This window comes from Festucalex cinctus, chromosome 3 (assembly GCF_051991245.1).
Source record: "Festucalex cinctus isolate MCC-2025b chromosome 3, RoL_Fcin_1.0, whole genome shotgun sequence".
Taxonomy (NCBI): Eukaryota; Metazoa; Chordata; class Actinopteri; order Syngnathiformes; family Syngnathidae; genus Festucalex; species Festucalex cinctus.
The window spans coordinates 3,755,177-3,778,527 of NC_135413.1; the positions used below are offsets into that span (position 1 = coordinate 3,755,177).

General features: G+C 39.5%; 1 protein-coding gene and 1 long non-coding RNA gene across 13 annotated transcripts in view; both read left to right on the forward strand.

Annotated features, from left to right (window-relative positions):
- Nucleotides 1-23,351, forward strand: part of magi2b (membrane associated guanylate kinase, WW and PDZ domain containing 2b) — a 738,212-nt gene that overhangs the window by 523,858 nt on the left and 191,003 nt on the right. The gene's annotated exons all lie outside the window — the stretch shown is intronic.
- On the forward strand, nt 19,598-22,050 carry LOC144015458 (uncharacterized). Its single transcript, XR_013282708.1, has 4 exons — nt 19,598-19,844; nt 20,096-20,189; nt 20,817-20,932; nt 21,011-22,050. It is a non-coding gene; the product is annotated as an uncharacterized LOC144015458 (long non-coding RNA).

Consider the following 23,351-nt stretch of genomic DNA (forward strand, 5'->3'; position numbering starts at 1 on the left):
AAAAAAAAAAAAAGAAGTATGTCCATGTCCAAAAGTTGCTCCATCCGAGGCTTGAACCAGCGAACCATTCATCGGGCTGTCTTTGCTATTCACCTGGAGCAAGCGCTTAAGCCAGTGAGCCACCAGACCTGTGAGCAGCAGAGCGAATTGGCGTATTTGTATTTTAAAGTGTCACCTGATTAAAGCCATCAGCGCTAATTTGGGACACGTGTTTGATCATGTCAGTATAACGCATTTCCTGGTACGATAGTCAGTTGGTATACTTAATATCCGTTTATGTAATTGCCACGGACATATGTGCAATGTACAGTCGGCAGTGGGCTTTGAACCTGCGACCTCCTGCTTACTGTACATGCACTCTCCCAACTGCGCCACTGAGCAATATCAGAAAGCAAGTCAAGATGGTCTGTTGTATGTATGGAAGTGGGCGTGGAAAATGGGACTTAGAAAAAATTCAGTGTCAGTTCCATTAAAACTGAATGGGGAAAAGTAGATCTTTAACATTAAATTATGCGAGTACTGTAAGTAATATGAAGTCAAACGATAAATAGCCCGAAAGGCGTGAATTTTGTCAGCAAGTTGAAAAATAATAATAATGCTTTCAGCATCCCACAATACTACTACTACTACTACTACTACTACTACTAATAATAATAATAATAATAATAATAAAGGTTAGAAACAACATATGTGGGATTATTCACAATAATAATAATAAGTATAATAATAATAAAGGTTAGAAACAACAAATGTGGGATGCTTTCAGCATCCCACAACTACATATTTTAAAACTTTTTCCATATATAAGGCTCACCGCATTATAAGGCGCACCTTCAATGAATGACATATTTTAAAACTGTTTCCATATATAAGGCGCACCGCACTATAAGGCACACCTTCAATGAATTACATATTTTAAAACTTTTTCCATATATAAGGCGCGCACCGCATTAGAAGGCGCACCTTCAACGAATTACATATTTTAAAACTTTTTCCATATATAAGGCGCACCTTCAATGAATTACATATTTTAAAACTTTTCCATATATAAGGCGCACCGCATTATAAGGCACACCTTCAATGAATGACATATTTTAAAACTTTTTCCATATATAAGGTGCACCGCATTATAAGGCACACCTTCAATGAATGACATATTTTAAAACTTTTTCCATATATAAGGCGCACCGCATTATAAGGAGGACCTTCAATGAATGACATGTTTAAAACTTTTTCCATATATAAGGCGCACTGCATTATAAGGCACACCTTCAATGAATGACATATTTTAAAACTTTTTCCATATATAAGGTGCACCGCATTATAAGGCACACCTTCAATGAATGACATATTCTAAAACTTTTTCCATATATAAGGCGCACCGCATTATAAGGAGGACCTTCAATGAATGACATGTTTAAAACATTTTCCATATATAAGGCGCACCGCATTATAAGGCGCACCTTCCATGAATGGCCTATATGAAAACGTTTTTCCATATTATAAGGCACATAAAGTAGAAGCTACTGCAGTGGCTGGGGTTGCATTAAGTGTACAATAGATGAGGGGTGGCGAGATCCGGACCTCAAGGGCTGCAGTCCTGCAGGTTTTGGATATTTCCCTTCTTCAACACAGCTGATTCATGATCAGCTCATCAGCAAGCTCTGCAGAAGCCTGATAACGAGTCTGTTAATTGGAATCAGCTGCACTTCGAGTAGGGAAATCTATAAAATATGTAATAAATATGCTTTCAGCATCCCACAATTACATATTTTAAAACTTTTTCCATATATAAGGCTCACCGCATTATAAGGCGCACCTTCAATGAATGCCATATTTTAAAACTTTTTCCATATATAAGGCGCACCGCACTATAAGGCACACCTTCAATGAATTACATATTCTAAAACTTTTTCCATATATAAGGCGCACCGCATTAGAAGGCGCACCTTCAATGAATGACATATTTCAAAACTGTTTCCATATATAAGGTGCACCGCATTATAAGGCGCACCTTCAACGAATTACATATTTTAAAACTTTTTCCATATATAAGGCGCACCTTCAATGAATTACATATTTTAAAACTTTTCCATATATAAGGCGCACCGCATTATAAGGCACACCTTCAATGAATGACATATTTTAAAACTTTTTCCATATATAAGGTGCACCGCATTATAAGGCACACCTTCAATGAATGACATATTTTAAAACTTTTTCCATATATAAGGCGCACCGCATTATAAGGAGGACCTTCAATGAATGACATGTTTAAAACTTTTTCCATATATAAGGCGCACCGCATTATAAGGCACACCTTCCATGAATGGCCTATATGAAAACGTTTTTCCATATTATAAGGCACATAAAGTAGAAGCTACTGCAGTGGCTGGGGTTGCATTAAGTGTACAATAGATGAGGGGTGGCGAGATCCGGACCTCAAGGGCTGCAGTCCTGCAGGTTTTGGATATTTCCCTTCTTCAACACAGCTGATTCATGATCAACTCATCAGCAAGCTCTGCAGAAGCCTGATAACGAGTCTGTTAATTGGAATCAGCTGCACTTCGAGTAGGGAAATCTATAAAACCTGCAGGACTCTGGCCCTCGAGGACCGCAGTTTGCCACCCCTGCAATAGATGGAGCTGTGCTAAAGGGAATCTGAACAAAACAGATGAGTCAGTCAATATTTATGACCGACAATTGAATACAAACCGGCATTCTGAAAACTTTGTTCACTCCTAAAACGAGTTACCGGTAGTGCAGTCACAATATGGTTCCGTATTAACAATAAAACAACTCAATATTGTCCAAACGTTACTATCCATATCTACAATATTTCACAGCCTTGTTCAGGTGTGGTACTACCGTTCTAACAGCTGTTACTTCGGTGACACCCCCTGACTATGGTAGCCGCACTTAACCAATATTGAGCCACATATAAGGTACACCTGATTATAAGGCGCACTGTCGGTTTTTGAGAAAATTAAAGGCTTTTAGGTGCGCCTTATAGTGCAGAAAATACGATCATTAAAATTTATCTTTCTTTTTTTTTTAAATTTACATCAGAAAATTTACTGAAGTAAAAATGAAATGTGCATAAATAAATTTAAGATATGTCAAATTTCTACTTAAGTATAGCATGTATTGCATTACAAGACGGCATTTTACATGTTTGACGATAACTGCTGAACACATGTAAAGACCGAGAACTATGTTGTACTGAGTTGTGGTGATGTAGCTTTGATATAGTTTTTCACAATTTTTGGATGCAAATTTTCACCATTTCAGAACTATTTATTTATTTGTTTGTTTGTTTGTTTGTTTATTTATTTATTTTTGGGTGGGGGTGGTGAATGCGTGGCTAAACAGAAGCAGTGAACTTTCACACCCTCGTTCTCATCAGCAGTTATTGGGCACAATTGTGAAGTGCTGGTGTGGGCACTTTCGAGTGCCTTGTTGTCACCCTTGAGTGTGCACACATCACAAAGAGAAAGGCAGAAGAGTGATGTAAATAAATAAATAAATAAATAAATAAATAAACAAACAAACAACATAAATAAGTGCCTACCGAGTTACTGTGACATGGACAACCTTTTTTGCTTTTGACCAAGTTCTGTTTGACCAAGTTCAAGTTCACAGTGACAATCAACCTAACACACCAGTGAGTGTTGTGTCTCGATTGTATGTTTTACTCTCTGCTCTATTCAGGATGAAAAGGAGGATAAGGTCTTTTAAAGCAGGGGTATCAAACTATATTATATTTGTGGTCATAGCTCAGTGGTAGAGTTGTCGTCTCCTACCTGTGACAGAGATGGGAAAAGTGCGGATATTTTGTACCTGAGTAAAAGTACAATTACGTGCATAAAAAAATACTTTGGTAAAAGTAAAAGTACTCATTCAAATAATTACTCAAGTAAAAGTAAAAAAGTACAGGGTCTAAAATGTAGTATTTTTATCGGATGTTTCCTTCTTGTGTCATATAATTTAAAGATAATTACATTTAAAAGATCACTTAACAAATCCTCAAAACTGACTAAATCGCCTCTGAAGCATTTTTTTTTTTTTTTACTCCTCTAGACGCTGCCCTTGGTTTAAAGATGCAATGGAAATTAAGTTTCCACAATTTGCCTTAAATACACGTATACATAAATTATATGCTTAATGATGTTTACAGGAGGAAACGTGTTCCGCCTTCTCCCCTGGTGCTTCCTCCTCTGCTTCCCCCCTCCCGCCGCTGTTCAAATCTCGCGCGGCTGGAGGTGGGGTGGGCACATCTTCCCTCTCTGCGCTGCTGCCCGGTGCCGGTTTCCGGGGGGGGGGTTCTCGCGGGGGGTCGGGTTCGCAGGGGGGGGGGTGGCGGCCGTCGGGGGGGGGCGGCTTGTTTGGGGGGGGGGGGTGGAGGTATGGGTGGGTGGGGGGTTGGGTGCTGGGGGTCGGTGTGTGTTCGGGGGTTTGGGGGTCGGGGGTGGTGGGGCCTGGGTCGTGGTGGGTGGCGGGTTTGGGTGGGGTGCGGGGGGGTCGTGGGGGGATGGGGGCTGGGGACCGGTGGGGCGCTGTGGGGGCCCGCTGGGCCTCGTTCTGCGGCCTTGGGCTCGGGGGTGTGGGCCGGGGCTGGGGCGGGGGTGTTCCGGGTGTCTGGGTCAGCTCGCCGACCGGTGTCCGCTCGGGTGGCTTGGGGGTGGCCTTGGTGCTGCCGCGGCCTGGGGATTCCGGGGGGGGGGGGGGGGGGGGGGGGGTGCTCGCTCTGCTGGACCGCGGTTGACGGCTTCTTTCTTTGGTGGTGGTCCTTATGCATGCCAGATCCGTCGCACCAGCATCTACTGAAACTCAACAGAAGTACCCTCTCCCTCCCACAGCCTCTTGAATCAGTTGGTGCTGGTGTCTGTGGTTCTCACTTTGCTTTATCTATCCTTCCCTCCTTCCTCTCTTTAGTTTTTCCTCTGGTCACTTGAGATCTTAATTTATTAGAAGTATGAGGTTTCTGGGGTTGGCATAAGACTCTGGTTTTGTAACCACGCAGGAGGGGTCTTGTTGGTGCTGGACTTCACTTTGATGGATTGGATGTACTGGCTTCTATTGATCTCACTCTGCCTTATCGATCCTTCCCTCCTTCCTCTCTTTAGTTTTTCCTCTGGGCTCTTGAGATCTCGCTAAATTTGCTGGAATTTAGAGGCTTCCGGGGTTGGCGTAAGACTTTGATTTTGTAATCATGGGGAAGGCAGGAAGTGTTTGGTCGGTGCTGGATGTCACTTTGATTTACCTTTCTTTTCTCTTTATTTCTTTTTTTTTCTGACCTTTTCTCTGGTCTCCTGACCATTTAAATCTCACGACTCTGGCAAGATTCTGAAGTACCTGGTTAAGGCGAAGGGTAATGGGATATTTATAAGGTTTTAGGTGAATGAATGAGTATAAATTTATACGTATTTGCACGCACGCACGCACGCAAACGCACGCAAACGCACACACGCAAACGCACGCACGCACGCACGCACGCAAACGCACGCACGCAAACGCACGCACACATACACACAAAAAAAAAAAAAAAAAAAAAAGAGAGCAATGATGACAAGACGTTGAATCGGTAAGACTACCGAATGAACAATTCTGAGCTCTTCAAAAAAAAAAAAAAAAAAAAAAAAAATAAATAAATAAAAAAAAAAAATCACTTAACAAATCCTCAAAACTGACTAAATCGCCTCTGAAGCATTTTTTTTTTTTTTTACTCCTCTAGACGCTGCCCTTGGTTTAAAGATGCAATGGAAATTAAGTTTCCACAATTTGCCTTAAATACACGTATACATAAATTATATGCTTAATGATGTTTACAGGAGGAAACGTGTATATTTTCTACTTAAAGAATTATAACTAATTCAACAAAAGATGCCTCTGCCAAATCTAATATTGGGGTTTAATGAACTGAGTGATAAAAAAAAAGGGGGTGGGGGGTCTTCAAAGCAGCACATACCATTTAACTTAATTTATAGATATTTTTAAAACTTTAAAAAAAAAATTGTGACCACCCCGCCACAAACACTCCACCCCTTACCATCGCCCCCGGCCCTATACTAACTGCCTATGAGTTGTATATGTCTAATCTATACGTATACCGTATAGTTTAAACAGTAGTCTGCTCAGGCTATTGACTTCCCAGTCATATATTCAGATCATTGCATTAACCAAGGCCAAGCTAACGAAAAGGTAATGATTATTTAGCTTAACTGTACCTTACCTCGATAAGTTGTTTCAGATTTGACGGGGAATTCTTGCAGACGGCTAGCTCGTGGACTTTAGGATTACACAGGACACAATGCATTCGCCATGAATCGTTCGTCGAGCCGACCAAGGTGAACATTTCCCACAGGTAAGGCCATGGGTGGGCGGACCGGGTAGTCAGCCGACTCGCTAGTCGCTAGCTCCTTCTGAGTCGAGTCCATAATTTTGACAGTTTCAAACTTGTTTCAACTTGGACATTCTCCAATGTGTAATCTCATAGGTTGAGATGGAGCCTATCACAAGCGGGGATGTCGGAGACAGTGTGGAATGCTTCATATGATTGGCCGTAATGACCAAGCCAGAAACATAGAAGCGCAATAGCTGCCGTCACTTTTTAATCGTTATCAGGCACGTAAAACAAAAGTAACGAGTAACGACCCTCTGTTTTGAAAATGTATCAAGTCAAAAGTACAGATACTGTTTTTAAAATGTCATGGATAAAAGCAAAACATATTCTAAAAAATAAATGCTCCGTGAATTACAAAGTACTGGAAAAAATTACTCAAGAAATTACAAAGTATTTGTATTTTGTTACTTCCCATCTCTGATCTGTGAGCTTGTGGGTTCGATCCTCAGTCCTAGTGACCAGTTGAAGTGTCCTTGAGCAAGATACTGAACCCCAATTTGCTCCCAGTGGACCTGGCAGTGCCTTGCATGACAACAGCCGACCACTGGTGTATAAGTGTTTGTGTGAATGTGTGAATGTGAGGCTTCAATTGTAAAGCGCATATGATGTAGTTACATCGCTATATGGAAAACAGTCCATTTACCATTTAACCATTGCTTGATCTGTAATTGTTAGCTACAGAAAGAAGAAACAAAGTTCAATGTTAAATCAGTGCTTCTGAAAGTGATACAAGACTTCTAACTCATTTTCCAGTCTTGGATTAGTCATTGTGTATAAAGAATAAAAGTGCAAATATATCTGACATCTCATTCCCTGAATTTTCTTTTTAACCGATTAAGTATCCAAATAAGAACATACCGTGGTGAACGGCATTATCCTGGTCATGTGATCATGATGACGTACCCCGTGTGTAAACAAAATCTGACTTGGTTGATTTCAATGGGAGTTTGCTGCCGTAATGGGCAGGAAAATCATATCACTGTGTAGGTATAAAATTAAAGCGGAAATATTCAGGACTGATGCAGGTTGTAACACACACACTAACGCAACCAGCTAAGTGGTGAGTGAAATGACAAAATCACATGACCACAAATTTGCCAATACATTGGAATTTACAGTATTCGGAACTGGCTCGTGCCCATGAAGTGGGCTGAACCTGGGAGAGGAAAAAATGACATTGCAGCAGAGCCGCAAGAGGTTTCAACCAACAATAAAGTTAGCTAACCTGTGGACAGCCAGCTAGCCATTTATGTTTCTCTTATGTCCTTGCTTGAAAGTGAGGGACGAAATTCTTCCTCGTGATGATTACTTCAGTATAGGACACGACCACTTGAAATTATATTCTTGCTGGAGCTTTCCTGGGCATGGCCGGAGGACCGCGGAGCCCGGCCGAGAATGCTGGAGCCTCCACGGGCATGAAATCTAGCATTTGCTGGCCCTCTATCTCCGGGACACAAAGTCGACGAGCCATACACCGTTGGAAAGGTCTCGGCGAGGCGAATCCGAGGATTCTAGCCAGTATGACATAGGGTTTGGGAGATATGACCGCCCAAAGACCTCCAGGGCACAGAGGATTTTCAAAAATTTACCCCGCCACCGATGTTCTCATCCCGGGTAAAAATCCGGCATTTGCCTTTATTAGTTTTTTCAGGAACAATAATCAACTGTAATTGACAAAAATCAAGAGACTGACATAACAATCAGGGAGAGCGAAAAGAAAAGTTTAAAAAAAATAAATAAAGGAATTAAGTAGGAATTAAGTAGTAGGAATTAAGCCATGAAGCAATATAATCCAATGTCCTTATCACCAATAGTCTATAATAGTCACAATTTGAGTAGTCACTTATCAACAAAAGATATCTATTTTTCCCAGTATTTTTTACATTTGACAGGGCAGTGTCTGAGAGAGAAAGTTAACTGTTCCATTGTATAAATGTCTCGCATAATGTCCATCCAGTCCGTTATGGTTGGCGGGTCCTCTTTCAACCATTTCCGAGTAATGGCCTTTTTACTTGCAGCCTGTAATATATGTAGTAGGTACTTGTCTGGGATGTTGCCCAGATAAAATAACAGACTGTGTCGGCAAAGTCCCCTTTCCAGTCTTAGCCCCAAGAGTTGATTGGCCGTTTCAATCACTTTGGCCCAGTAAGGTGTAATTTTCGAACACTCCCAGAATATGTGAAAATGACCCGCTGACATTCTCCCACAGTTTCTCCAACATTTGCCATTTTCTGGATTTTTACTTTGAAGTTCCTTTACGCGTGGAGTGATAAAGAAACACATATTTTTCCATGTAAATTCCTTCCACTGATCGGAACTTGAAGTGGTTGTAATAGTTGCACAAATATTTGACCAATCATCTTGTGACAATTCCATTCCAGTTTCCTTTTCCCATCTGTGTGTATATAATAATGTATAATGTATATAGTAGAAATTTCTTTTTCGTTTGTAATGCTGTGTGGATTTTTGAGACCTGTTTTTTGGATAACGTTCCTTTAATTGCACTAATAAATGTTATTATTAATAGGTTACTGTGCCTCGTTTTGGAGACAATATTTGCGTTATAGTAATGTCTTAACTGTAAGTACCTAAAAAAGTCCCCTTTTCCTAAATCATACTTTTCTGATAATTGTTGAAATGTACCAAGACCGTCCTCTGATCTTATTCCCCAGTAAGCGGTTATACCTCTGCTACACCATTGTTTAAATCTGCCATCAAGTTTTGCTGGGACAAAGTTGGAATCATATGCTCGCCAGCGCAAAATTCTTGCATCAAGTTCTGTTGTCTTATCATTAAGTTCCTTAAGCCAGATATTCAGTGGGGTTCTCATCCAAATAGACATTTTGTTTGAAAGTGTCCGTAATAGTTGTGTGTCCCCCAGGACAGACGCAAGAGCATGGAGCGCCAATTGGTCGATTTCCTTCCACTTAGCGTCACAAGTAGGGTCGCACCAGGCGACTAAACCTCTCAATTGTGCTGCTTTATAATAACTTTCTAAACAAGGAAGAGCCATACCACCTTCATTTTTGGGTAACTGCAATGTCTCAAATCGTATTCTTGTTTTTTTCTGACCCCAAACAAAACCAGAAATCATTCTATTCCATTCAGAAAATTGCTTAGAGGGCACTTCTACAGGCAAAGCCAGGAATAAATAAAGTAATTTAGAGAGTAATATCATTTTTACCATCTCAATTTTGTTATACATTGTCATTGGCAAAAGAGACCAACGGTTCATGTCAGCCTTAATGTTATTATTAAGGAGAATATAGTTATGTATATAAATGTCCCTCAAATCTTTGGGTAGCTGTACCCCTAAATATTTAATCATGTTGTTACTCCAGTTGCCCTGTAGGAGTCCTTTGACCGAGTTGCTTGGGTTATAATTAAAAGTAATAATCTGTGTTTTATGGTAGTTTAATTTGTATCCTGAAAAAGAACCAAACTTGTTAAGTACAGATATCAATGTTGGTAAGCTGCTCTCTGGGTTAGTAATGGTCACCAAAACATCATCCGCGTATAAGCTAACCTTATGCTCTGAACCATATATATTGACACCTTGGATGCCCACACACTCTCTTATGGCCTGAGCCAGTGTTTCAATAAAGAGGACGAACAGAGCCGGCCTGAGCGGGCAGCCCTGTCGGCAACCTCGTTCAAGAAAAACCGCGTCAGAAAGGTCCCCATTCACTTTTATTCTGGCCGTCGAGGAGTAGTACAAAGAGCCTAGACATTTAATTATCTGTTCACCAAAGCCAAAACGTTTTAAAACTAGATATAAGAACTCCCACCTGACCGAATCAAACGCTTTTTCCGCGTCCAGGCTAAAAACTATTGATTTCTTAGTCTTCATGTCATCGAGAAGGCGAAGTGCTCGTCGCACATTATCATGTGTTTGCCTATTTTTTACAAATCCTGTTTGATCTGTGTCTATTAGTTCGGGGATTATATTTTTTTAGATGTTTGGCCATTATCGTTGCGAAGATTTTATAGTCTGTATTTAAAATTGGTATTGGCCTGTAAGAACTACATTCAGAGACATCCTTCCCAGGTTTTGGTATCACGGAAATTAAGGCACGTTTCCAAGATGGTGGCGGTGTTCCGCCTCCCAGAACATAATTGAAACAAGATTTCAAGAGTGGTGTTATGAAAGGTCTCAAGCTTTTATACCATTCTGCTGGATAACCATCTTCCCCTGGCATCTTGTTTCCTTTTAAGCTCAATATTATCTTATCAATTTCTTCATCATTTATCTGACGTGTAAGTTTCTCGTTGTAATGTGTACCTATCGAGGGCAAATCAAGATTGGCTAAAAAATTATCAACAACTGGTAAATCTACTGCAGGGTTTTGGGTGTATAATTTAGTATAGTAGTCCACAAAAGATTGTTTTACATTCTCTAAGTTCAACTCCATCTTTTTAGATGTGGGGTTTCTTATTTTGTAAATATATCTATTCGATTGCTGTTTACGTGCCCTCCAAGCAAGTAATTTTTTGGCTCTCGGACCATTCTCATAGTAGTTCAGTTTAATAAATTTTGCCGTCTTTTCTATTTGGTTCTCGTATAACTCGTTCAAGGTCCGTTTTGTACAATTTATCTGTTTAAGTATGCCCTCATCATTTGTTTTCATGTGATCATCTTCCAAATGTTTAAGCTTTTGCACCAAATCCTCGATTTGCTTGTCGCGTTCCTTTTTTTTCATAGATGACCACACGATTAATTTGCCTTTGAGGACTGCTTTGGCCGCATCCCACAACACACTAGGTGAAACATTGCCATTATCATTGTGAATCACGGAAGTCTTAAGTACCTCCTCTGAATATTTCAAAAATCGAGAATCATTAAGGAAACTCGTATTAAGCCTCCAAAGTGTTCGTTTGTTATCCAGATGCAAAGATAAATAAACCCCTGCATGATCCGACACATCCTTAACTCCAATGTTACAGTCAATTACCTTATGCCTATCCATGTTAAACATAAAAAAATCATCCAGTCTAGAGAATGTTGTGTGGGCAGGAAAAAAAAAAGTGATTTTTTTTTTCACCTGGGTGTAAATCTCTTCAAACGTCTAAAATACCCAATTCCTTTTGAAGTTTTTTAACATACCGCGTTTCAGGAGACAGTTTCTTTAACCTATGTGAAGAGTCTAGTAGTGGTTGTAAAGTGATGTTCCAGTCCCCCCACAAATAGACACACCAGATGTCTCTGTGCATATTATATCAAAAACCTTCTTAATCAACTGCTTGTCCCTCCCTGGAGGCCTATAAACATTCAATAACGTCACCTCCTTATGATCAATAAAACCCTTTACCAAAAAATAATATCCTTCCTTATCCTTGATCTGGGAGGAGAACTGAAAACTAATCCTATTAGAGTTAAGAATTGCCACTCCCCTTGAATTACTTTTCTTAGAGGAGGAATAGTATGTATGTTTGCAACCCATTTTTTTTTAGCTTATCATGCTCTTCATTGCTAAGGTGAGTCTCTTGCCAAAAGATTACATCCTGTTTTTCACGTTTCATTTTAGCAAAACTTTACTCCGTTTAACAGGGTTTGACAACCCATTCAAGTTTAGTGTTACTACATTATACTTCTATCAGTTCATTTCTCCTCCCAGAAATACACAAAAAATAAACACAGAAAAACATTATTGCTGGATGGCTTAATTGAAAAAAAACGGTGTCGGTCTTAACAATACAGAACAAAAATAAGAAAAAGAAACATACCACAACATTGTTGACCTCCAAATTTGAGGTGATATACTGAACGCTTCGAGGTTGGGAGGGGAGTCCCTTAGGAACAAGGGAGCCCCTCGCAATGTGGGCCGAAAGGACCGAGTCGTCCCAGACATCACGACTCGCATTAAAAAGATGGGAGCTAAACCTAGCTTTCCGGCATATGGATCAAAATTACTATTAAAACAAAAAAAGGAAAAAAGGAAGACAGGTTGTCATCATTACCGTCTTATCCTTGGCTCACCAGTCGTTATAACTGAGGGTCTGATTTAAGCCGTATTCTCACGCCGAAAGTCCTTGAGTCTATCCTTGATGCTTTCCAGTCGCGCCTCTCTTGCGCGATGCAATGTACTCTGTGCGTTTTGCAACTCCAGTTGCGTCGTCCTCTTCCCGGTCGTTGTTGTTGAAGAGGCAGGAAGCTCCACGTCGATCACTCCTTTTCCTTTCAGATCCATGCCGGCCTCTCGTGCATCCTTGTAGATTACCGGACCAGTGCTGAGGTGGACCCGAAGCCATGCCGGATGAAGCGTCTGAAAGCGGATTTCTTTCTCTTTTAATGCTCTTCTTAATGAGGTGTAGGCTTTCCTTTTAGCCAAAACTTCACTCGTGTAACCCTGCTTGAAGAAAATGCGTCTTCCATTGTGTCGTATTTCTCTCTTGTTCCATGCTGAGCGGAGCACGAGTTCTTTCGTCTTGAACTCCAGAAAGCAGAGAATCATGGATCTAGGGTTGGAACCTTGTGGGGGTTTGGGGCCAAGCCAGTGGTGGCAGCGCTGTATTCCCAGGGGAGTGTCGGAGAGACCCAGTTCAGATTTAATAAATCGTTCAATGAAGTTCGTGATGTTATCTCCCTCCACTCCTTCCGCTATGCCATGAATGCAAATATTATTTCTTCTTGAATGTGACTCTAGATCGAGTGTGTGCACCAACATTTCCTTGACCTCGGCGGGCAATTCCTCCATCTCCGACACACGCCGCTCGGCCTCCTCAACTCTGCTGTCCATTTTCTTCATGTCAGCGTCAATAACAATGAACCGCTGCGTCATCTCCTCTCTGAAGTCCGAAAGGTCTTTCTGGATCTGTCCGGTTGCTTCGCTGATCTCCTTTCTCACATCGGTGCGTAGTTCCTTTATTTCGGCAATAATGCTAACTCCCATAGCCTCCAAGCTACCTGTGTTGATTAGCTTGCTGCTGCCGGCTACGCAGTCTTCACTCTCACATGACGATAAAACGTCGTCTTCGGCGGTTGCCTGTGCTTTTCCTTTCTTCCTCCCCATTACTCCCCTCATAAATGAGTTTCAGCTGGGTAATATTCACTGTTTTAAGTTAATTTGTAAGGGGAATAACTTGGACCCGCCGGGAGCTAGTAAATAAACTAAGCTGCCACTAGCTTCCCCATTATACCGGAAGTCCTGCCAGCCCTCTTTTCAACCAATGACTGCAAGCCAAGTAAGCCAATTATGTGCATGCGCATAGTCAGACACGCTGCTTTATTGCCAGCTTTTTGCCATTCAATAGGCGCATGTACAGAAACAACCTCTCGGAAGGAACACAACTTGATTTTTTTATTGCGCATGCGCGAACCAAGCTTTCCACCTCTCCGCAAGGAAAAACAGGACAAATTACACAAGAATTTAAGACCAAAGCAGTAGAACTAAAGTACTGAATAACAGATAAATATTTTCAATGATTTTGTTGAAGGGCTTGGGCATGCATCACATTAATAGCTTATGATGACCGCTCGCCACTGCCCCTGAGAATGCCTCTCCAAACCCCTGGAGTTTGATCGAACCAAGGATAAGAATCACTATCTTAAATCTTAGATTAGTGCCATCAGAAAACATAGCGAGGTAACTTTTTTGTGCTTTTGATACAGAACATTTGTATGTTGTCTGTTATTTGTCTTGATTTTGGAACTGGTATTGTGTTGATTGTGCATTGATTGAGTAAAAGTGAAGCATCCATTTGAAACCTTCTTGTCAGTTGATTTAGCTGAGGGACAGCTACTGACATACAGTATGTAGCGCAGTTGTAACAGTCCTCTGAGGGAAACCAAAAGTACATCAACCAAGGCAAGTTTATTTATTTTTTAAATCTATTCTTTGACTCACATGAAGCCAGTGCAGTGATTTCAGGACAGGTATGATATGGTCCATTTATTTTTCTGTTGTTTCTAAGGACTCTGATGGCAGCATTTTGGATCAGCTGCAAGTGCTTGACTGATTATTTATGATGACCTGTAAAAACACCATTGCAGTAATTTAGCCTACTGTAAATAAGAGCGTGAACACATTTTTGTCTAGTTGTCACATTTTGTCTTGTTGAGACAGAAAACCTAATTTGAGCTATGTTTTTTTAATGACAGAGAGGAAAGGTGAGTGCTCATCTTGGACCTTTCTTTTTTTTCTGCCCAAAACCCCCCCCCCCAAAAAAAAACACTTCTCTCCTGTCTGAATTGAGCTCGAGAAAATTCTGGTCCATACAACTTTTTTTTTTTTTTTTTTTTTGATGAATACACTAAATGAAAATATGGAACTATAGCCATGTGATGACACTGAAATGTAAAGTAGTGTGTCATCTGCTTAAGTATGGTAAGAGATGTGATGCAATTTGGACAGCATGTAGATATTAAATAGAAGTGGTCCAAGAATGGAGCCTTTTGGAACCCTGCCTGTAATCTTTGCTTGTTCAAAGTCATGACTACCTAGCTCGTCACCTGTCAGCCAATCACAGGCATCGTCACGTGCATTTGTTGTAGCGGTTTATACTGCGTAAGTGGCTCGAAAATAATGTGTAGAGTTGTCCGGTCGGTTAGGAAGACAGAATGGATAAACCTAAAGGAAAGAAAAGTCTCTATGGAAAAAGTAAATGTGGTGAGTCACGCTCCTCTTTTGCATTTCTTTTTTTTTTTTTTTTTTTATGCAACTGTTTTTTTTAGGTAAAGAGGCAATTGTGGTTTATTTGAGGTTTTGTATGTGGTTCCATAATAATGGCCTGCAGTAAGGATTAAAGGGAATGTACAAACTTTGTGCATTTCCAATCTAATCAGAATATACACTGATTTCACACATCATGCTCACACTACCATGGCACCGTGCCGTGCACCTGTCCCTTATTTCGGGATGAGAAAGTTGGCAACCCTAATTATGATCAACTGTGTGAAATGCAGCACTGAGATCTAACAATACCAAGAACAGTTGTTTTGAAGGCATCATTATTAATATATAATATTTTAGGTAAGAGCACTAGTCATTAGTGGAACACAGACAAGGTGTCAGACCTGCACTTGCATGTTTTTGTGGAGAAGGCCTTGGCTTTTTCCGTCGCGGGCGCTCTTCCAGTCTTCCACTGAGCTCCATCCCCTGACATTCCGGCTTGAAAGCGAGCCAACCGCAAGCGAGAGACAGACACTCCCGGGCGCCAAACGAGGGCGAGGATCGCGGTGGGCAGAAATCACGCCTCACGGACCAAAGCGAGCGCCGTCCAGAAGTCAGCAGGATGAGTTTGACGAGTCAAAAGCTCTCCACCAGGCACTCATTTGTAATTCAGCCACACGCCCGTGAGAACGCCTCATATCCGGCACATATGCTGATGAATTTGATTAGCATTTAAATGAAGCCTAAATGCCTTGTGTGAGGATGACGCGCTGTATTAACATGAGTGGACAATTACCGTGTAGAGCCAGCTAATTTCCTTCCTTGTCACATTAAGGAAAGTTTCCTATGAATGTGCTATTAGAATTCCTTGGAGGCTTTCTCTCTATCCCGTATTCCCTGTTGGAGGTGCTTCTTAGTACATACAACCCACCACTTGCCACTTCATTTCTTCACAATGAGACATGCAGTGGGGCCTTTGGTTATGGGCAGAGGCGGAGCCAAAACTTTCTCAGTGGGGTGGCGAGCGTGACAAAATGACTCATTAGTGGCCAGAAGACGACGTGACATATGCCTTCACCCGCCTGTAGATGACAATCAGAGGTTGTGAGATCCGCCTTGGACAGACAGTGCACATGGCCAAAAGTTCATCATGTCATTCACAATTAGGGTTTCATGAAATGAGATACACACACATATAGTATGGAGAGAGATTTGAAAATTTTTCATACAAATGTATCTGAAATTTTCACGTTTTTCCCATCCGCAAACATATCCATGATTTTTGCATGATTTTCGTATCAATTTTGGCAGTTCTGCTGCCTCCATTGAAACAGGAACGAGTCTTTATTTTTTTGGAAAAAAAATGAAAATAGCCTTTATATGATTGTCTATTATTAATTTAACACAAGTAGTAAAGCAAAATACATTGGAAATTTATTTCCCTCAAGCTTGATTTTTCTTGACAGAGAATTTGTTCTTCTGCTGATGCTATTTCTTCCACGCTGCTGCAGCAGAATGTTTTTTTGTTTTTTTTTTTAATTTTGTGTACATTAACAAATAAAGATGATTCTTGTTCTTCTTCCATATTCATATGTGACCCGCCCTGACAAAAGGGTCCACATGTCGGCAGGATCAATCTAGAGATATGTACAATATTAGAGAGTTATATTCAATTCAATATTTATTCCTTTTGTCATTGTGCAAATAACATGGTTATAAACAACAACGAGATATCGTTATGAGCAACAAATACTGGCGTAATATATCAAAGTGCAGATGTGCATATAGGATGGTATCAGGGATCACACTAATAGCAAGCATAGCAAAACACACACACAAGAAAACAAGTAAATATTTATTATTTATTATATATTTATTTGTCCATTTTGAGATTTCGCCACAAATTGCCTCTTTGAGGTCTCTAGTTTCATTTCCATGCAAGCACAAAAGTCAAAATTGTAAGAGAAGTGAAGTGTATGAATATAACCAATTATTAGACAGTATGCCTCATAACTAGGGGCCGTGTTTTTAGCCTAGCTGCTAGCTAGCTCCGCTTCTTGCGCAACTGTTTAAAAACAACCCGAATTTCCTAGCGTCAAACGTATTTCACAAATGGTTTATAGAAATGGTATGAGGATAAGCGGATCTGCTAATGGATGGATGGACATGGCAACCAAACAAAGTCCAAACACACCATTCAGTACGAAAGTGAACAGAACAGTCAGCCTACCTTGAGCAGAAGCTATGTTGTCATCGGTTCGGTTACCGGTGAATTGTCGTCCAAACAGACAGAGATATTCTCCAGGATCTTTTTCTTACTGAATCGATTACTACTTTTAATTCAAATTACTACATTCACACACTAAAAGCATGTCGAACTCTAACCGGGGGAGCAGGCACAGTGCCCCTGCAGAGCAGAATGATTGACAGGCTGTCACTCTGCTCCTTCACTCAGATCGAGTCAGGAATTAAAAGTTGTGACAGGCGCCAGTGCCTTGTATGTAATGTAGACTAATGTAATAATGTATTGTAAATACTAATGTAATATTTTGATCGCTTGTCGATGTTGTCTATTTCATAGAACGCCGGACACGCCGCTTCTTCAATGCGTCAAAAATGAACAGTCTGCCTGCATACGTCGCAAATATCACCACACATTTTCACTTATTCTCTTTTAAATGGGATTACATGAACATAAAAATGATCTATCAAATATGAAACTTGATGATGAAAAATGGTCCTTTCAAAAGAGTAACAATGGCACCCCGCCCCAAAATGCACACAGGCTATATTGACTTGTAAATAAAATAGTTGTGTCCCTCGTGGATGACTTGGGGTGAGGTGGTGGAACAAAACAAAACAAAACAAAACAAAACAAACAAACAAACAAACAAACCATTTTCATTTTATTCATTTTCAAAAGCATTTGAGACATCACATCCATGATAAGTTATCAATAAAGCACTTTTCACAGTCCACATCAAATGGCAAATAATCTTTTAATTGACACAAAATTATGAAATCAAATTTCCCACTGTGATAATATGACCTCATTTAAGTAAGAAAATACCACAAGGAGCAACAATATAAAAATAAGCAAACTGTGGCTGATGCCTTAGAAGATAAATTGTCAGCTGAACGTGATCTTCAAAGTTGAGGCTGATTTCCTCTTTTGAGAGGTCAAACTTCCAAAACGTTTCAAGGGTTCAAATCTCGGACGATGACCTTGCCTGCTATTGGAATTGACTTTCCATTCCTGAAAATTTCAGGTTCATATCTTTTTCCGAAGGTACTGCTTGTTGCTATGGACATTTGAATGATGCAAGTACCAAAACTTTAAAACCCTTTACTCAAAACTAGCAATTTCAACCTTCCAACATTTGTCAATTTTTTAGCTACATCCATGTATTATATATCATTTTAAAGGGAATTAAGTGCAGAATTCAAATATATATAAATATATAATTTTGATTTTTTTTGCACATGTGGACCCTTTTGCCAGAGCCATATAATACCTACAATTATATATATATTTTTAAAGTGGATGTTGATGTGACCTTTTTTTTTTTTTTTTTTTTTTTGCTGCATGCACTAGAGGGTGTCAAACAACACAGAAACATTTATTATTTTACGATTAAGATTTTTTTTTTTTTGACCTTGAGAAATAAACTTTTTTTGTGAAGAAAATGTAGACATCATTTCTTAATACTGTACATATAAATCAAATCTTTTTCATCCATAGATACATTTTCTATGCCACATGTTCGGGCTCACACTGACATGACTTTTTGTCCAAATTGCTACTAAATTCTTCTGGCCTTTCTATCAGGAATACATCATTTCATTAATGGATCCATTCTTGATGCTGTGGGATGTTTGTTTGTGCATATGCCGTTACAAACATGTTAATACGAGAGAGCCATTGCATGTAGCACATCTCCCACATGTACAATGTACATATATTTGGGAAACATTACATTACAGGCATTACTGCTCGCCTCCTTTGATTTTTCCGTGTCACAGGAGAGCTGTGCTGATTAGAACTAGAGTGATCCCCACTTTCTACACCCTCATGAAATGCAGTATCACGCACGCACGCACGCACACACACAAAACTGTGTGTATGGTGCAGTGGTGGGGAGGGGTTAGCCCGCAGCTAATGATGTAATTATGTTGAGAACAAATGCAACAACAGCGCACATTAGGGAGCTTTTCACAAACAAATTCAAAACAGAGGAATAGAAATCCAACTTTGCTTTCCATATTAGGACACTCCTGCCAAGACGCATTGTCAAATGCAGACATATTCATTTTGCACAACGAAAACAGCAAATCCTTATTCACTCCAAAGAAAGGTTTGAAACCATTTTCAATATCAAGATCAAATAAAATGTACATACTACTAAACAATTGGAAAGATATCAAGTAAATGTTTCTTGGTTACATTCATATAGGAAATCATTCTAGAATATTCACTCCAGTGTGTGAGCGTGCACCACAGAATAAGAAATCAGAGCAGAAGCATCATTACTATGGACCAATTTCATGTGACGTAGCCATGGAGCTGCGCGCGCAACTCGGAGGCAGAAAACTGAGCTACCTTCCCCCTTCCTTTGTGTTAGCTAACAAAACAATGCCGTCGTCGTGCTGTGCCGTGGGTTGTCAGAATAGAAAGAGTACACACAGTGATTTAACGTTTTATAGAATTCCTGCTGGTAAACACTCCTTTAAGAAAAACCGGCGAAAGTTATGGCTACAAGCTTTACGACGTGAGAACTGGACGGAGGAGGAAATTAGGAATGCTCGTCTTTGCAGCGCTCACTTCATATCCGGTAAGTTCTTTAGTTCTACTGTTTTCAGCAAAAGAGCATGATGTTAATTTAGTATAACAAACACCTTTGTGAAAAATGATTGAAAGCACAAGTGAAGCTATTTTGTACAGTCAAACGCGTTTATTATTTTGGGCGAGAAGTAGACTAACTTAATGTGAAACAATCACAAACTATCCGTGAATGGCTTAAAAACAAAAAAAAGGGCATGCCTCCACCCACAAAATCATTTTATTTTATTGTATTTTTTACAGGAAAGGCCTCACTGGAACATGGCATTCCAGACTTTGTTCCGTCAATATTTTCATATACAGCAGCTGCTGCAAGTGGACACTCAAAACTCTCAAGGTAGAACTATGAAGCCAGCAGAATCAGATAAAATTTGTCTAAAGGGAAATTTGAATGAAATTATTGTCCGTGGGTATGATTGTGATGTTGTTTGTCTACCTGTAAGTGGTTCAGAAAATGGATGGATGGACAGACATGAAATATATATATATATTACAGGCCAAAAGTTTGGACACACTGTCTCATTGAATACATTTACTTTATTTTCATGACTATGTACCGGTACATTGTAGATTCTCACTGAAGGCATCACAACTTTGACAACTAACAAACACGTGGAATTGTGTACTTAACAAAAAAGGGGAAAATAATAAAAATAAGTACATAAATAAATACAATAAATGGATTTACACCTTTTTTGTGAAGTACATAACTCCACATCAGTTCATACATAGTTTTGATTCCTTCAGTGAGAATCTACAAAGTAACCAGTCATGAATACAGTAAAACAAATGCATTGATGAGGAACGTGTGTCCAAACATTTGGCCTGTACTGTACATATATATGAACACTAAAATTCAAATACTTGTATTGGTGTATGACCTTTTTTTTTCTTTAGACACACACACACACACAGCTATATACCTATAAATAAATGAATATGTACACTTGTATGTTTTTGACAGATATCAACGGAAAACGAGGCGGCAGGAAACAAAAGTCACACGGGAGCCTGACCATGAAGAAATGGATACTATGACAGCTGCAGAAAGTCTATTGAGCCTTCATTCACAAGTCACTAGTAAGTAGTCTGCTAATCTGCATTTAGATCTCATTAGAATTTTACAAATATGATCATATAAAGTTTCATGCTTTACAGATGATCAACCAGCTGCTCCTGTTACGTGTACAACTACCCCAGTCACCACAGAGCAAATTCTCAAAGACAACTTGGAACTACGAAATGAATTGCAGAATTGTCAGCAACAAAATGAAAGCTTGAAGAAAAAGATATCAAACCAGCAGTTTGGATTTTAAAGTTTGAAAAATTCATCCTCCCTGTTTAAATTCTTTACAGGTCTTCCAAACGAACAAATATTCATGTTGCTGTTGAATATATTACAACCAAATGTTGTAAAAGTTGCATCATGTCTGTCTCTTGAAGATCACCTGTTGATCATTTTAATGAAGGTAAGATTAGGCTTAACTAATCAGGATTTGGCTGTCAGGTTTGACATTTCCAAATGTTTAGTGTCAAGACTATTGAGAAGGTGGTTTCCTGTAATGGGAAAAATATTGAAAGCTCTCATAATCTGGCCATCTAAAGAAGCTGTGAAAAAAAACATGCCCAAAATTTTCAAGAAATCATTTCGAAAATGCAGATGTATAATTGACTGTTCAGAATTGTTAATTGAGCGTCCATCAAACCTGACAGCCAGAGCCCAGACATGGTCTAATTATAAACATCACAACACTGTAAAATATCTTATAGGAATTGCTCCAGGTGGAGCTATCTCTTTTTTATCGCAAGGTTGGGGAGGTCGAGTGTCAGATAAACAGATCACAGTTGAATCAGATTTTTTGGATAAAATTGAACCACATGATATTGTACTTGCAGATAGGGGCTTTCTAATCACAGATGAACTTGCTATGAGAGGTGCTAAAAATTCCAAGTTTCACAAAAGGCAAGAAGCAATTACCCGGTACTGATGTAGATCATTCTCGGGAGTTATTCCGTGTTCGCATCCATGTTGAACGGGTTATAGGGCAATTAAAGAAGTACAGAATTTTGCAAACTGTCATTCCTCTGTCACTTGTAGATCTTATTGATGACATTGTTACAACATGTGCTGCTCTGGTTAATTTGTCGCCAAGTGTTGTTCCCAAAAAGATGAGGAAAATAAAACATTAGAATTCAAAGCTGTCAACACTTTTATTGATGTACAGATAGTTCTTATGCATTTACAATTATAATCCAGTTTTACTTATTCTGTATGTGATTCATCACTGAATATCAGATTGAATTTCAACAACAAACCCAAGCTTTCTTCTTTCTTTTCAAATTGACACATTTGTTATGATGATGCTTTAAGCATGAAGTCTTTGTACATTGTACAGTTTTGCCAAAAAGAGGACCTGAACAAGTTGTGAGAATAGCAGCTCTTGGAGTTGTTTTTCTCAGCAAATTCAGATGTTCATCAGTTATTCCTAAAAATGAAATAGAATATGTATGAGTGACATGTTGAACAGATACTTGTTATTCATATTTGGTACATTGAGGATATTGCTTTGGTGTACTAATGCTGCAATCTATTTTGAGCTCATTCATACTTTTTATTTATTTTTAATTATGTGACTTACCTTGAGTTATTTCAATGTCTGTGGATGTCCTCCTTGTTTTTGATGGTTTGTCACTTCTTTTAACTTTTTTGAAGTTGATGTCTGCCACTTTTGCGGCTTCAACTTTTTTTCTGGACATGTCATTCCAAGCACATGTTTGTGAAGTACATGCAGAAGTGGTGAGTCCCAGCCTCACTGCCATGTCCACCTTAAACATGATAGCTGCAGCATGGCTACAACATGAGTGTGTGGGGCAAACCATAAATTGAACTGAATTGTGACTGAATTATGTGTGATTTTGTTGAGACATTGGTGTTCCTGTGTAGAATAAACATCTATCTTTCAAAAATAACTACATCTAAACTTCTAAAGGATGTAGCTGGTAAGTAAAATCCTAATCATATCATTCATCACACACAAATGCTAGGTACATCTACTGCTTGGTTAACTGCTAAATAATTCTTTCAGCATTTATTTATTTATTTAATTTTTGCTAGGCAGTTTAAGTGTCCAAGTAATAATTGAATTTGATAGTTCATTGACACATTGAAACATCGATTTACTTACCCTGCCATGCATGTGCAGTTAGCTGTCAGTATGGAGACACTCTTCTTATTCACACAAACCCATGCCTGGTAACACTGAGATTTTTGTCCCTGTCTTTGACTGGGCAAAACGTCTGCCTTCAGGAAACAATAGTCTTGATGTTCAGCAGGTTGATAGAAAAAAAACATTTGAACATGTCCACAAACTACGTAGTTGTAGTCATCGAGACTCTTGTACGCTTTGAGCGTCTCGTGTGTGAAAACACTTGGTGTACTTATCAGGTACAGGTAAATGTTTGGAAACTCCAAATTAGGCCAGCGCGACGGATCATTTAG